The sequence below is a fragment of the Natrix helvetica genome (genome assembly GCF_964273705.1).
Source record: "Natrix helvetica genome assembly, chromosome: 3".
Lineage (NCBI taxonomy): Eukaryota > Metazoa > Chordata > Lepidosauria > Squamata > Natricidae > Natrix > Natrix helvetica.
In genome coordinates this window covers 93609065-93626301 of record NC_138549.1, presented here as the reverse complement: position 1 = coordinate 93626301, position 17237 = coordinate 93609065, and positions in this window count along the sequence as shown.

Genomic DNA, 17237 nt, shown 5'->3' with positions numbered 1-17237 from the left:
AAATCTCCAGAACAGTAAAGCCTACAAACTTTAAATTTGGCACATATATTCTTCTTGGCTTCTAGGTGCTCCCTAAGAAAGTATTCTTTGAAATGACCATCAGATCATTAGTATTTCTTATATTATTATTAACCCACTCTGATGCTAATTATTTAGACGTTCTACTCCCCCTCTCAACTTGAAAATAACTCTGGAGAGAAGGGAATAGGGTAGGGGAGGCTTCTGTGGGCAAGGCTGAGGGAGAGAAGGGGATAGGATAGGGGAGGAGTCTGTGGGACAAGGCTGAGAGAGATAAGGGGATAGGATAGGGGAGGCTTCTGTGGGGCACGTCTGAGGGAGAGAAGGGGATAGGATAGGGGAGGCTTCTGTGGGACAACCCTGAGGGAGAGAAGGGGATAGGATAGGGAAGGCTTCTGTGGGGCAAGCCTGAGGGAGAGAAGGGGATAAGATAGGGGAGGCTTCTGTGGGGCAAGCCTGAGGGAGAGAAGGAGATAGGATAGGGGAGGGACCTGTGGGGCAAGGCTGAGGGAGAGAAGGAGATAGGATAGGGGAGGCTTCTGTGGGGCAAGGCTGAAGGAGAGAAGGGGATATGATAGGAGAGAAGTCTGTGGGGCAAGTCTGAGGGAGAGAAGGGAATGGGATAGAGAAGGATTCTGTGAGGCAAGCCTGAGGAAGAGAAGGAGATAGGATAGAGGAGGAGTCTGTGGGGGAAGCCTGAGGGAGAGAAGGGAATAGGATAGGGGAGGCTTCTGTGGGGCAAGGCTGAGGGAGAAAAGAGGATAGGATAGGATAGATAGGATAGGATATGATATGATAGGAGGGATTCTGTGGGACAAGCCTGAGGGAGAGAAGGGGAGAGGATAGGAGACATTTCTGTGAGGCAAGCCGGATGGAGAGAAGGAGAGAGGAGAGTCCAATCGTAACTACTCATTAATTTTCAAGCTATAAGTGTCATAGTTTTGTAGCAGAGCACGGGTATTCAGCTAGCTTATTATATAAATTACAGATAATTCTCAACTTAAAACCATTCATTTGATGACTGATGGCACTGAAAAAAGTGACTTAGGACTGATCCTCACACTTACAAACATTGCAACCTCCCAACAGTCATGTCATCAAAATTGGAGCACTTGGCAACCAGCATGTATTTATGAAGGTTGCAATATTAGAGTCCTCTGATCACCATTTGTGATCTTCCCAGATGGCCTCTGACAAGCAAAGTCCATGGAGGTAGCTGGATTGATGTGATTTGCTTCTTCCATAGCAAAAAAAGGTCATAAAATTGACTACAACTCATTAAAAACTTGGCAACAGAAATTCTGTTCCCAATTGTGGTTATAAGCCAAGGACTACCTGTATATTAAATGCTTGAATTGGTTGTCATTTTCTAATAAACACTTCCTTATTTATTTAACAAATGCCCTATGAATATTCCTAGGTACAATAATAATTTCTAGGGGAGGGAGTTAATAAAGTATATTGTGACTGGTCTTTGGGGATTGAGTTTTGATATGCCCTACATAGGCCCAGTGAACTGGGCTTGTGAGATTCTTATCTGTAATGCAGTTGAATATTTTTACCTACTCTTACTCACTACTTCTCATTCTTTTCCAGCACTTTGCATAATGGTGCTTATTTCTCTAAAACTGAATTGTGTGATGGATATATAAATATGTATGTATTTCTTGTCTGGCGCTTCGACATCCTTAAGAAAGATTAAGAGAAGACTTTCAACCATTCCTCCCAGGGAACTATACTTTAAAATATCAAATTTTTCCAATGGGAAGTTGTTGGTCTCTTCAAATTCTTACCTATCCCATCAAGCCTCAAAACACAATTATCTTAATATAAAACAGTAGCTAGTGAAATTGTTTTAAGAAGAAAAACACATATTCTTAGTGGTGGGCTGCAACCATTTCGTACTGGTTTAGGCGAACCGGATGTTAAGATTCTGCTTCGTTCGGTGAACCAGCAAATCCCATCATTATCTGCCTCCCCTTCCCCCTCACTCTCCCCCCTCCCGGGGTTGCCATTCAGAGTGGGGAAGCTGTACTGGGACTCTCAAAATTTGCTGTTTGCTGGGAAGATGTGTAGCTAAAAGTCCAGCTACATTTAGTGTACATCTGACTTTGGGGATATTTATTCATAACCAAACAAAAGTTGTATTTTCTGTGCAGTTCGCACCCCTTACTCGGAATGTCACAAAGCAAAGGTCACATTTTGTAATTAACCCCATATCCCGTTTTGACTGGCAGAGTACAGCAGTAGACTGAGTTCTATCACACCTCCTGGCCACATCCCTGGCCATGCCCACCCAGCCCCACCCACCCAACTACGCCCACCCTGCCAGTCATTAGGGCAGAGAACCACTTGTTAAAAAATTTGCAGCCCACCACTGCATAGTCTGTATAATCTCTTCTGATGAATAGTGTGGTCACAGCATTGTGGATAAGCAGAAGTGTCTTTAGAATTTCTTTTTAAAAGGCAACTTCATGTACAGTTTGCAAATATTACGTTTTCCTGCCCACTCTGCTCCTTATTTGATATGAGAACTCTCATATTTATATTTCACATTCTTTTTTAAAGCTGCCATTCATTTCAGCAGTCAGAGACTATGTGGGCAAGTTATCAATCCTGTGCTAAGTTGGATGCCCTAGACTTAATTTTGAGTACAAAATGGTGACACATGTCAGTATTAAAGGGAGCAAGTAGTTTCCATGTAATGCAAAAATCAGCTGTAATTGCAGCAGGCTCTTTCCACTCAAGGAGACCTTCTGTGGGTGGGAAACTCACCTCTGCTCCTGGTGACAGGAAGCATCTCCAGTGTTTTCACGTCACTACTTCAGTTCACACACGATGGGTCAGAGGGTGGAAAAGAAAACCTGGCTCCTCAGGAAAAAATGTCAATGTTTTTAAAAATGTTGTTAAGTCTTGCCAAAGCTGTGTGTGCCCGTGATGCAGAGGATCAATAGTATGTGGGAGACTGCTTGTGAATGCAATGAACTGAAGTGTGATAGACTCAATAACTATTTCTGGAATGAAGCTTCCCCATTAAAATAGGGGCCATTGAGTTCAAGAAGTGTTTTCCAAGCATCCGCTGAGATCTTCCCAGCTCCTACACCACTTTTGCTTTCCTTTTTTTTTTCCCAAGTTTTATTTGTTTTATTTATATTCCATTTCCACTGAACAGTTTGAGATCTGGGTTTAAAATTTTGCTATCCTAATCAATGTAGTGCCAGTATAATACTTCCACCCAAATGGAGGCTTTAATTGAATCACTGGCCATGTTTATTTGGACATTCAAATAAAATTATTCTAATTGTGTGTGTGTATGTATGTATATCTCCCTTTATTTATTTATCAGTACAAATACAACATATATATATATATATATATATATATATATATATATATATATATATATATATATATATATATATATATATATATATATATATATATATATGCTGGTTTTGTTGTATTCGGGTCTTTTCCCGTGTAAGGTTGAGATTGTCTTTGCAACGTTTCGGCAGGATCTCACCTGCCATCTTCAAGCGTGGGCTCCTGCCGAAACGTTGCAAAGACAATCTCAACCTTACACAGGAAAAGACCCGAATACAACAAAACCAGCATGCCTACACCCGTGAAAATCTACAAAAACAAATATATATATATTTATTTATTTATTTATTAGCACTTATATACCGCCCCCTCTCCCGAAAGGGACTCGGGGCGGTGTACAGTCCATATTAAAAAACAACAAATAAAATACATGTATGCATAGGAGGAGGATAAAATAGGCCAAAACTGTACAGCTAATAAATAAACAATATAAGAATTTAAAATATCATACAATTTATGCACTATCCCTCTAAAAGCCAGTAAAAAGTATATGCCAGGGGGGCAGACTTTGTAAATTATGCCAAACCAGCCAGTCGGAACAGGTGTGTCTTCAGTTTCTGTCAGAAGGAGCGGAGGTCAGTAGTGGTTCTAATGTCGGGGGGGAGGTCATTCCAGAGGGTTGGGCCCATCACAGAGAAGGCCCTACTCCTCGGTGTCGCCCGTTGGCATTGCCTCGTGGACAGCACCAGGAGAAGGCCCTCCCTGTGAGAGCGGATTGGCCGCAGGGATGTGTGCGGGAGGATGCGATCCCGCAGGTAACTAGGCCCTATGCCATGGAGCGCTTTAAAGATGGTAGTCAGAACCTTGAACCGCACCCGAAAGACCACAGGTAGCCAGTGCAGCTCGCGCAGGAGAGGTGTTACGTGGGAGTACCTAGTACTCCCCATGACTACCCGCGCGGCTGCGTTCTGGACTAGCTGCAGTCTTCGGGCGCGACCCAAGGGAAGCCCCATGTAGAGAGCGTTACAGTAGTCCAGGCGAGACATCACCAGCGCATGAGTGACTGTGCGTAGGGCATCGCGGTCCAGAAGGGGGCGCAATTGGCGCACCAGGCGAACCTGGTGGAACGCCCCCCTTGCCACGGCTGCCACATGATCATCCATTGACAGCCGGGCATCTAGGAGGACGCCCAAATTGCGCGCCCGTTCCACAGGGGGCAATTGCTCGCCCCCTATGGCCAGTGATGGAATTAACCGACTGAACCGAGGTGCCGGTAGCCACAGCCACTCAGTCTTGGAGGGGTTGAGTTTGAGTCTGTTGTCCCCCATCCAGACCCCGACGGCTTCCAAACACCGGGACATCACTTCGACAGCCTCGTTGGGGTGGCTTGGGGTTGAAATGTACAGCTGCGTATCATCAGCGTACAGATGGTACTCAACCCCAAAGCCACGGATGATCTCACCCAGCGGCTTCACATATGCGTTGAACAAAAGGGGCGAGAGGACCGACCCCTGCGGCACCCCACAAGAGAGTGGCCTCGGGGTCGACCTCTGCCCCCCAGTCAACACATATTGCATCCGGCCGGAGAGGTAGGAGCCGAACCACCGTAATACGGTGCCTCCGACTCCCATCCCCTCCAGCCGGCGCAATAGGATACCATGGTCGATGGTATCAAAAGCCGCTGAGAGATCTAATAGGACCAGGATAGAGGAACAACCTCTATCTCTGGCCCTCCAGAGATCATCCACCAACGCGACCAAGGCTGTCTCGGTGCTGTGCCCGGGTCGGAAGCCGGACTGGCGTGGGTCTAGATATACGGATTCGTCGAGGTGCCGTGGAAATTGCTGCGCCACCACATTCTCAACAACCTTCGCTAAAAAGGGAAGGTTGGAGACTGGACGATAATTAGCTAGCTCCATTGGGTCAAGTGAAGGCCTCTTGAGCAGGGGCTTCACCACCGCCATATATATACACACATATACACACATACACACATACATACATACATACATACATACATACATATATATACATATGTATAAGGAACAGAGCCCGTGGCTTAGTGGCTATAATAAATATTTATTTCTTAGCTGCACCCTCTCCCGAAGGACTCGGGGTGGCGTACAACAAAACATATAAAATACATATCTAGACAAGACATACATATAACAAAGACGTATACTAAGACGTGTACAAGGAGGAGGTGGGCTGGTGAATAAAAACAATTAAAATCACAATGTTTAAAAAACCCCTAAATAAATAAATACAATTAAATTACACAAATAAAAAACCCGTCAGGAGCGATATAGTTAGATCATAGTTGAGCCAGGCCAGCTGCTTGGAATAGGTGGGTCTTGAGCTTTACACGGAAGGAGCGGAGGTCAGAGGTATTCCTAATATCCGGAGGGAGGTCATTCCACAGGGCTGGGCCCGCCACAGAGAAGGCTCTACTCCTAGGCGCCGCCCCTCGGCACTGTCTGGTGGACGGCACCTGGAGGAGACCCTCTCTGTGCGAGCGGATTGGTCGCAGGGATGTATGGGGCAGAATATGATCCCGCAAGTAACTAGGTCCTGAGCCAGTAAGGGTATGGCTAGCTGATGAGAGCTAATTAGCTCGAAATAGATCTATACTAGTCTCCCTTTATTTATTTATCAGTACAAATATAACATATATATATATATATATATATATATATATATATATATATATATATATATATATATATATATATATATATATATATATATATATATATATATATATATACATACATACATACATATTACTGCTGCTGCTGTTGTTATCCAAACTGCTCCACAGACTTCAAACAGTTAAAACAAGAAAGCCTCAATATTTTTCTTCAAGTTCATTTGCGCTATAATAAGAATAACATTAAGACTTATTAGGAATAAATGTGTTAAAGCCTATTTTCTCTGTAGAGGAGAAGTGTTAAAGAAGTTGCAATTAATTCCCTTCCCTATATAAACACTTGCTCACACCCAGTGGTGGGTTTCAATTTTTTTTAGAACCTCTTCTGTAGGTATGGCCTGCTTTGTGGGAGTGGCTTGCCAGCCATGTGACTGGGTGGGCGTGGCCAACTTGTAAAATGTGGTGAAACTCACTTAACAACGCTCTTGCTTAGCAACCAAAATTTTGGCTCAGAAACTCTGGCATTTGAAGCATGCAAGTCTTAAAGCTGTCAAGTTACAAGACCCTTGCACCCTAACCCTTTAGAGAAAAAAAACCCCAGGGGTGTTCAAACTTGACAGCTTTCAGACTTTAAGGTTTAGATAGGACTCTTAGAGGTGGCCAGGGCGATTGGTGAGCCAGCCAATCAGTGAGCAGCAGGTGGGGCAAACGTTGTGCGGACGGGCGAGGGGAGGGAGCTGGAACCGGTTCTAAATGGCACTGTAGATTTGTGAAACCTCTTCTATAGAAGAGGTTAGAACTGGCAGGAACCCACCCCTGCTCACACCCCTACACATGCTCCAAGTCAGCCTCCTTCCCCTAGATATTTTGACAATTTGCCAAATTGCTGAAGGCTTGTTGTCTTAAAGTAACAGGCTGATCCTCTAACACAACTGTACTTATTTCACTGATCCAAAACTTTTGCATTTATGGCCACCCTCAGCTTCCTGCCACCTTCCCACTTGTTTCCTTCATTGTCACTTTATTTTTATCTTGTGTGAGAGAAAGAGTTTCTTACATTTCTGCAAAGTTTCCTGGACGAGAGAGGGAGAAAGAACAGGGGAGGTGGGAGAGAGAGGGAGAGGGAGAGGGGGGAGAAATGTAGTGTAGTGTAATGTAAAGTTGCCTGGTGCAGCACTGACAATGCAATGTTGAACATTAAGGTGACATATTTCACTGAAGCCAAGCCCAGCTTTTAAATACATGATGGCTGTCACACATTTACAAGTTCTGGTACGTTGATGCAATTTGGTATTGCAGAAAAGCTGAGCACAGGGCAAGAAAGGATTAAGTCTTAAGCTAAATAGCTAGAATGCAGGTGCAAGATGGAGAGTTTGGGGAAGAAAAGTATTCTCAGATATACAGGCTTAGGTTATATCTTAATTTGTCCTAGTCCCAAAAGATCTAGCAATGGGAATCGGGAAGATTGGATGGATGGATGAGTGGAAAAGAAGCAAGCAAGTTACTTTGGAGAAGATAAAGAGAAAGAGAGCTAGTTGAGAAATGTCCATAGAGATGGCTCAACAGTGTCAAAATGGCAGACTGCAAGGAGTGACAGAGATAACTGTAGAGAAACAACATGCTAGCAGTAAAAAACAACAACCCATGATTTAAGCCTGGGACAAGAAAATGTTGCAAAGAAACTTAAACTGATTAGAGGTTAGCTTTTGGGGGTATGGGAGAGAGGAAACACACTGTCTGACTTTCAAGATTTTGTTACTAGAGTCGATATTAATAAAGCAAAGTTCCAGTCACTTTTGTCTCCTGATCTGGCCTACCTCAACGAGCTGATACAGCCACAGCTGAAAGATTGAAGCCTTGCGCACACCCTTTGAAAAGGACCTGTCAGCCATCACTGGCTCACACAGTGGTTAGAGTGTGGCACTGCAGGCTTCTTCTGCAGATCACCGGCTGCCAGCAGCTTGGCAGATCAAATCTCATCAGGCTCAAGGTTGACTCAGCCTTCCATCCTTCTGAGGTGGGTAAAATGAGGACCCAGATTGTTGGGGACAATATGCTGACTCTGTAAACCGTCTAGAGAAGGCTATAAATCACTGTGAAGCTGTATATAAGCCTAAATGCTATTGCTATAACATGACCATAAAAAGGACTACTGCTTTCATTACCCAGTCACATCTGCCAGTTCAACTCATTGTCAGTCATTGTGAATATCTCTGGGAAATATAAAACCACAACTTTAGGGGTGCCAAGAAATACAAGAGAGAATGTCAGAGAACATTTTAAACCAGCAGGGTAGGCAAAGGAGTGCAAAGTCATTGACTCAAAGCGCTATGAAAACCTGTAGGAGAAGCTGAAAAGCAATTTGCAGATCAATCCCAAGAGAATGATGTGAGGACCAGAAGGAGAAGAGGAAAAAATAGGTTGAAGATCTGGCAGCAGCAAAGTGCAGGAGACTTGGCAAAAGAGAATCAGGTGAATCCAAGGGGAAATGTGGAAGACAATGCTTTAGTGATCAGACTATCTATTCAGTAGCTTAATAAAACATTGTGGTTGTATTAATTGTATACTCTACATGTGTCAGTGTACACAGATATAGATAAATGCAGAAAATAATTCTTGATTATAGCTAAGAGATTCTTTATCTTATTGGGTGCTCAAAGGAACAAGATAGACTGATTTAAAGTCTTTAAAATCTTGCCCCCCCCCCGTTCTGGTTAATTGGGGGGGGGGGTTTCTTGTGATATTCATTCCTTATTTTTTTCTGTTTATATCTTTTTAACTTTTTTACTTGTGAGCCACGTAGAGTTTCTAAACATCATCTAAATTTAATAATAAATAAATACAATATCTTTGTATTTAAGAATACAGTTTTTAAAATGATACTATTTGTGAAGAGAGAAACACACTGAAACATTAAGGATGCTTCACAGAGAAGTGGAGGTTTAACATTCTGATTAACATATGAACCAGGCAGTTGCAAATCTAGCTATAATACTGGGGTCAGTCCTGACTTTCAAGAGCTTCCTAAAAATGTGGCTATTTCAAGCAGCTTCTCTTCCAGCGCATGCATAAGTTAATTACATCAAGACTGTTGTAAAACTTTCAGTCAGCAGGCAGAGCTTTCAGGGACAACTCTCCAGAAATGTCTGCAGAATATGTCCAAAATCATCATCATCATCATCATCATCATCATCATCATCATCATCATCATCATCATCATCATTCTCATTCTAGCTTGGATGATGCAATTGAAGCTCTACCTCTTTTCTGTGTGTATATAGTAAGTGGGGGAGTTTCAGTTGCACTGTTGGGGATATCACTGTTTTTGGGTTGTTTTATAAGATGTTATGCAATCAGAGCTGGAATGCTTTATAAACTAGGTGTTAAAGATAACAAAGAATGTAATGAATCAATGGATAAGAAAAAAAATTGCAATGAATCAGTGAATATTTTATTTAAAGACCATGGGAATTAAAGGCATACCTTGGAATGCTACCAGTGTTACGCTTTTGATTTTCACTAAAGCACATTTTGTTTTACCTGTCCATTTCTACACACAGAATATTACAATAAGACACCTTATGGTTAGAAATATGTGATAATCACGGAGATATCCAAGACTGGGGGGGGGAACTCCTCATGCCTTCTCACCATACGGCAGCCCTGAATTAACTATTAAAGGAGACAACCTTTTGCTTAATACATCAAGGAAAGGAGGACATCACACACTTTTTTTTTCTTCTGGGCTATCGGGCCTCTTAATTTTTTTCAATGTTAGCCTTGACTTTAGTTTTGTTTCGGTTTTTGGAGGATTTTTTTTTAATATATATATATTTGCATTTGTTTTCTGTTACAGCCATTTTATTAAACGAATGCATTAAAAGGTGTGTGGACACGTTGAATGCTTTCTATTGGTCCAGTTATTAACAAATAAATTGCAGGTATTGTTTACTCCCGTTTATTGTTAGATAAATATTTTTAAAAACAAATTTTAAATATGAGAAAATAAATAATAAGTATTTAATATAATGGCGGTGGAGAGTGTCCATTCAATCTCAGGGATGATCTGGAAGAAAAATGAATTCTTAATCTTTTATTTCATGTTCAACTAAATCTTACTGCATACCAACCACAGTCACTTCTTGTGTGATGGGCAGCTGTATAAATGTGATTAAATTCCTCATGCCTTCTCACCATAACCTATCACAGCGATGGCGAACCTTTTTTGGCTCACGTGCCACAAGTGGGGGGAGCGCAGGGGGGTCGTGTGCAGGCGTGCCGCACCCATAATGTAATACGCATGCGCACACAACAGGCACTCCCCCCCATTTTTACATGCTTTTTTCACCCTCCCCAGGCTCCAGAAGCTTTATAGGAGCCTGGGGAGGGCGAAAAGAGCCTCCCCCGCCACCCCAGAGGCCCTCTGGAGGCTTCAGGGATCATCCGGAGGCTTCCCTGAAGCCTTCGGAACACTTAAAACGACCCTCCGAGCAAACCGGAAGTCTTCCAATTTGCTCGGAGGGTCATTTTAAGCATTCCGAAGGCTTCAGGGAAGTCTCTGGATGGTCCCTGAAGCCTCCGGAGGGCCTCCGGGGGGCAGGGGCTCTTTTCGCCCTCCCCAGGCTCCTATAAAGGCTCTGGAGCCTGGGGAGGGCAAAAAATGACCCCAAAATTTATGTTGCTAATTGAGTTTTGCCCCGTTTTATGAGTTTTCTTGCCACGTTTTATTAAGTGAATCACTGCAATTGTTAAGTTAGTACCACAATTTATTTGTAGTATGGAAAGCCAGAGAAGTTGTAAGCTGATGAAGAAACAATAGTTCAATGAATGAAAAGAATATACCCAGTTACCCCTGAACTTACAACTGGTCACTTAGTGACCGTTCAAAGTTACAATGGACCTGCAAGAGGGCACATGATCTGGATCCAAAATTCTGATGGTCTCCCTACTATGGTTATATGACTGCAGTTTAGGTGCTTGACAATAAAGGCCACATTTATGTCCTGTGACCATGTGACTGGATTTGACAATGGTTTTGCTGAAAACTGTCAGTGACTCCCAGTTTTTGACAAAACTGTGTCTGTAATCAACCATTATCAAGAGCCATGGTGTCTCAGTGGTTAAAATGCAGTACTGCAGGCTACTTCTGCTGCCTGCAGCTGCCTGCAATTTCTTTAACATTTGACATTTCTAAGATATACATATTTACCTCAGATTGAATGCTGAGACCTGGTAGATAAAATGCAGGAGAATGTCTTTTTCTAGGAATTGTTTGTAGACCCAAATCAGAGCAAACTTAGTACTAAATGAGAAAGTCAAAGAAACAGCCTGATAACTCTTGTTGTTTTGTTTTCCATTTGTGAGGAATAAAATGAATCCCTGTTGTTTCCATTACTCCAAATAATCCTCACACTTCAGAATTGAACTTTATTGGGAAAAGATAGAATGTGTAACTTGGCCTTTTCTTTTAGATTCTAGAGTTTTCTTTTGACACTCTTCTTCAATCACTGCAACTTGATTGGTTTTCTTCCTGCTGAATTTCTTTGTTCTATCCGGCTTCTAAAGAAAAGTGTGGAGATGCTGCCATTTTGGGAAATTGCTTCTTTAAAATTCACAGCAATTCCTGAAAGAAAGAAATGAAGATCTTTCCAAGGGAGCTCCGAAACATTTGCTAACCAACAAGGGAACCAAAACAACCATTTTAGGTGACCAAACCTTGTTACAGCCAAATTGACCGTGCTGTCCTTTTAAAAAGTAAACAATGCATGCCACTTGTATGCTAAAATCAATCCCACTAGGTCAAACAGTCAAATATCAATTAGGAAAATTTGAGGATTTGGCCTTGTCTACATTTTAGGGAAAAAATAACCAGTTTTCTTTATCAGAAATCAGGTGTCCATTTTATTTGGACCAGAAATCCTTAATAAAAAAAGAAGAAGAAGAAAACCAGATGTTTTCAACTACAGTTCCCATCATGCCTACCAAATTGGTCCATTTCTTCTTCAGATTATCTTCTTATTCAAATATAACTGGGGAAAAATCAAGTGCCATTTAAGGTTGTTGTTTTTTAAATAAAATGTATAAGCACATACAAATTTTCATGAGGTGCTTTTGAAAGAAAATGCTGCTAATTTACAGAAACAAGATGCAGTAGTTAAGACTGATGAAAAACAAAGGTGAATTGATGTAGACCGGAATTAGTGTGATGTATCTATTATATTTTGTTCCCCTTGCTATCCTACTGTTAACAGCATTAGGATGTTGATAAGAAAAACAGGATGAGGAGAATCAGTACTCCAGATGAATCCTTTCCATCATTTGCTTTTCATTTGTTTTGTTTTAAAACAAGGGAATGCTCTTGGCTACAATTCCCCACAGTCTTCCTAGAGAATAAATCTTATTGAATTCTGGAGGGTTTACACTGGAATTTTATTGATAACCAGAGATCTCACATTTGGTTTGGCCCAGAGGATGTACTAGGGAAAACTGATCTATTTCATGCTTTTGAATACATTTCTCTGCTGTCTAATTAAGGAACATGTGCAAGATAAGTCATAGCTTATTTTGTTCTCACAAGCTGGGGCTGGAGCATGGGATGGGGGGAAGAGAGAATCAGATTGTTCACAAGCTAATATTAGTCTGGTAAGATGACACCATCATTGTATTCCTATCAGCTGGAAGGATATCACACATTCTCTTGTAAGGAAATTTGCTTTCTCTCTTTCCCTCCCTCATTCTTTTTTATTCAACACAAAGATTTAGCCACAATCTGTGATGCCAGTACTTTGCTGGAAGGAATAGTTCAGGAGCTCTACTGCTGTGTTATTATCTGGGATCCATTATGTTTTACATTTTTCAAAAATCTTTAAGCTAGATCTTTGACATTCAACTGCCTATAAAGACATACACCACCTGATGGGAAGCTTTGATGTGCATTTTGAGGATTAAATAATCTAGATGGAAGGCAATGTGTCTCCAGCCAAGAAGAAAACCATGGAGGAAATTTTGCCTCCTGCCGTTTAGCACCACTGGCAGTCAATACCTTTTAGCTTACCCTCTAAATTTGATTTCATACATATTTACAGACTATTTCTTCCTCTTACGATTAATTCTTTGGAGACCAAATTAAGAACAAAGATAGCAAGAAGAGGCTTCATCAAATAAAAATGTAAATATGCTGCATCTCATTTGCAGATGAAGAAGCTTTATTTAAATATTTTCTCAAACAGAATATCATTATCACTTGCAACTGAAGAACAGTAATAGCCTAACAAGCCAGCAAAAACCCATTGGGATGTCAAGGAATGTATGCGTTCTGGTAATGTCGTTTAAATCCATCCCCCCTCCCTGGATTTTTCTGCCTCTTTAGCCAAGGGGGGAAAAGAAAGATGGAAAGAAAAGCATCGATAATTCTGTGTCAGTATCTGATACCTAACCTCATTAAGGCAGATGGAATTAAAGGATTATTATTGTTATTACTGTTGTCGCTTTTAAAATACCACAAGGTATTCTTTGTGGTACAAAAGTATTTGTTAGTAATATGACCTTTTGAAACTTGTGAATCAGTTAAAGAAATATATCTTAAAGTGACTTAAAAGGAAATCCCTATTTTGTGGATTATCAGCATCCTGAATGCCTTTAAAGTCAGATTTTCTTCCTTCCAGTGCATTCTGCTAAAACATACTAAAAATGACAGCACAAGAGAAGCGAGCACTCTGCAAAGCCAGAACTGCAGATGCTGCAACAATGATATCCACACATGTCTGCCCGACAGGTGGCAGAACATTTTGTGTCCATATAGGCCTTACCAGCACTTGCGGATACATCATGGCCAGGGCTGCCAGCTTGCTTTGCGCAATGCTTTGCACATGCTTTGTGCACACTTTGCATGCATGCACAGTTGACTATAAATTGTTATGCGCATGCACCGAACATTAAAAATTAACTTTAAAAAATGCAATGGCATTGGCAACCGGGGGACCGGTTCGGGGACGTGGCCAACCTGGGTCGCTGCCAGTTTGGGCAACCACTACTGGTTTGCCAGAACCTGTAGCAACCCATCTATGATCATGGCCAGCCCACAACCTGTTAGATTTCAAGTTCCTCTTCAAACACGATGGACAAACATCATACTTAAAATGAATCATTAGTCTTTCTCCAATCTCCTGCTGAATTTATTTTTTAAAAAATCAATACTCTAAATTTCAGAGTCCTCTTATCAATGATCAAGATGATTTAAGGCACCCCAGCGTACTTGAAATTTAACTATCATTTTATTTGTGTGTTATACAAAGGGATTAAAACATCTGTCAGAACATTAAAAATTTAAAAGAGAGTATTGTTACTTCAATGTTAAAACTAATATGGGGAAATTAATTAATACAAATTTTAAGTGCAGAAACATTGGCTTTAGCCAGATTTTGTTCATTCCTTGCCTTCTTAAATAATAATAGGGAATCAGGCTACTGAGAGGATAATGTTATTTACACTTATCTTCACAATCGTTTTAATTGTGTGCATTTTCTCCAGTATAATACCTCTGAATGCATATGTGTGTTGTGCTCTTCTGAATGCTAAGAAAATTATAGTCTGCTTTGCAAAATTTAGAATAGTATACACGGTTGTTGAATAGCTATACAATTTTAGAAAAATACAAACTAGGCATATTTGTATGAAATCCAATTAATTTCCCCAGCTCTGGTCTGTAGAATAGAATAGAGCTAGAATAAGCCTTGGAGGTCTTCTATTCCAAACCTTGTTCAAGCAGGAGACCCTATCCCATGTCAGAAGAGTGGCTGTCCAGTCTCTTCTTAAAAAGCTTCAGTGATGAAACACCTACAACATTTTGAAGGCAAGCTGTTCCACTGTTTAATTGTTCTCATTGTTAGGAAGGTTATCCTTAATTCCAGTTGCTTCTCTTCTTGGGTAATTTACATCCATTGTTTCTTGTTGTGTCCTTTCATGCTTTGAAAAATAAATTGATCCCCTCTTCTTTGCGGCCGCCTCTCAAATACTAGAATACTGCTGTCATGTCCTTTATTTTTTCTAGGCTAGCCAAACCCAAATCCTATAGTTGCTGTAAAGCAAGTGAATATCCGAACATTATGGGATAACTGAGTGAACAAATGAGAAAAAGAGAAAGTGAATAATTAAGTAAATAATGGATAGGCTAAAATATTGCTAAGCAAATGTTGAAATTGCATTCCAGAAGGATTTGATTTCAGCTTTCATAGGTTTGGGTTTGTGGGATATGTATGTGGATTGTTTTGAGTTCTGCATGGTTTAGTTATATAATGTGTTTCCTTTTTGTCACTGGAACTTCTTATATATCTTCAAGTATTGCTAAAGTCAAGAATTCAAAAATGGTCATCTCAGTTGCAACTCGTATCAATGGCACTTGTTCCTATATATGTTATTTTCGGAAGTTATACTGAAGCAGTCCCATGTAGTTTAGTGAGTCTGAATCTCACCTAAACTCTGTTTTTTTTTTAAAAAATCCATATTGAGGTTCAAATGTAAAAAGTGTCACTGATTAGCTAGTATGGTTCTACACCAATGATTTCAGAATAAGGCAATGATTTCAATTTTTGCAACTTAGTGGTCAGAGACTGAACAAACATTCATTGAGATGTTTGTTATCTCTAAAGCCAAATAAAAATATTTGCTCTATTCAGTCAAGAAACGTAAGAATAAGGTTTCTAAATGGTAGGCCTTGAATTTTCTGGCAAGTGATCCAGGTCAACAAAGAGAGAAATTGAAAGGACAACCATTTCTATCCTTGGCTCTGAATGAAAAATAGTATTTTAAGTATTTAAATAAACAAGTAAGGGAATAAGTATTTTGATTAACTAAATTAGTGCTGATGAATCCCATTGTTCTCCTTCCTGAGTACTTGATAGGAAATATTCACATATGAATGATCCTTTTATTCAATAGATTCTGGAGATTATTGTTAATTGTTTGTTTGTTTTGACTTCCATTTCACTGATGCATTTTTTTTTAAAAAAGAATGGAGCATAATTAGTAAGTGGGGAAAAATCCTTTTAGTCAGATAATAATAACAACCTTCCAAAGAAAATGTTGCATAAATAGTGAAAGAAAATTCAATTTTTAACAATATATTATATATTAGGCCTCTTCAGTACTTCATGTTTGTTTCAAATAACCTGCTTCAAAAATGCAGGAGTTGAAATGAACTTCTTAAAGCATGTTTTTTTTAAAGCAACTGTCTCTTTTCAGTTCAGAAAGTAATTCCAGAGGTCAGCCTCATGATCTGGACAAAAGAAATAGCAGTTGTAAGGTTTTGCGAATAGGTGCTATGTTCATACTGCACCTTTTTAGAACCGAAAATGAACTCTGGCAGAGCAGTTATATATATAACTTAAATGAAATACATTTATATAAATATTTGGGGGGGAACCAAAAGAAGTAGAGAAATAATACTTAATTATTCAGGTTTTTTTTTTAAAAAAAAAGACCTCTGAAACATTTATGCCTTTTTCGAGATGTGTAAAATGTGAAAATAACAAAACTTGGATTTTTAGAGTTCTTTGCTTTGCTGTATCCAAACCCTAAAAAGCCATAATATTAACTGACAAGGCTCTGGAACTTTGGTTTGTTGGGTTTTACCCAGAGAGATGACGCAGTACAATTTTGTAATTGTATTCAGAGAGCAAATATTTTAAATAACCCAGGTTCCTATCACCTACAAGATGTTACCTTTTGCCAAAATGCAAAATCCTTGAGAAGCAGTATGTATTCAGTGTTCTTTGCCCTGCTGAATGTGCTATGATTTTTTTTCTTATTATGGATGCATACACTTTTAGCTGGATATTCTTAATTTCTATTAATAGTATTGGTATTTAAGTCTATTAATTCCCTTCAAACTTAATATCTTTCCCACTAGAAAGAACAAATCTAACTTTTAAAATGTCTTCTCTTCCCCTCAAAAACTATTGCTGGGTTTTAAATTTATGTGATGCTTAGACTTAAGAACCTGTTTAATGTCTCTGTCATTGCTTGTATACCCATAATTTATTATCTTGACCCAAAGGTTACATCTGCTCATGCAACAAAGGGTAAATAGATTTACAGAATGTCTCTGAACATGGAATGGGTAGAATCTACATCATCACCAAGCTACTGCTAAAAATCTTTAGGGGCAGAATACAGAAGGAGTGGGTGGACAAGTGGGCAATTATGGGGAGTACCAGGTACTCCCATGTAACACCTATCCTGCGTGAGC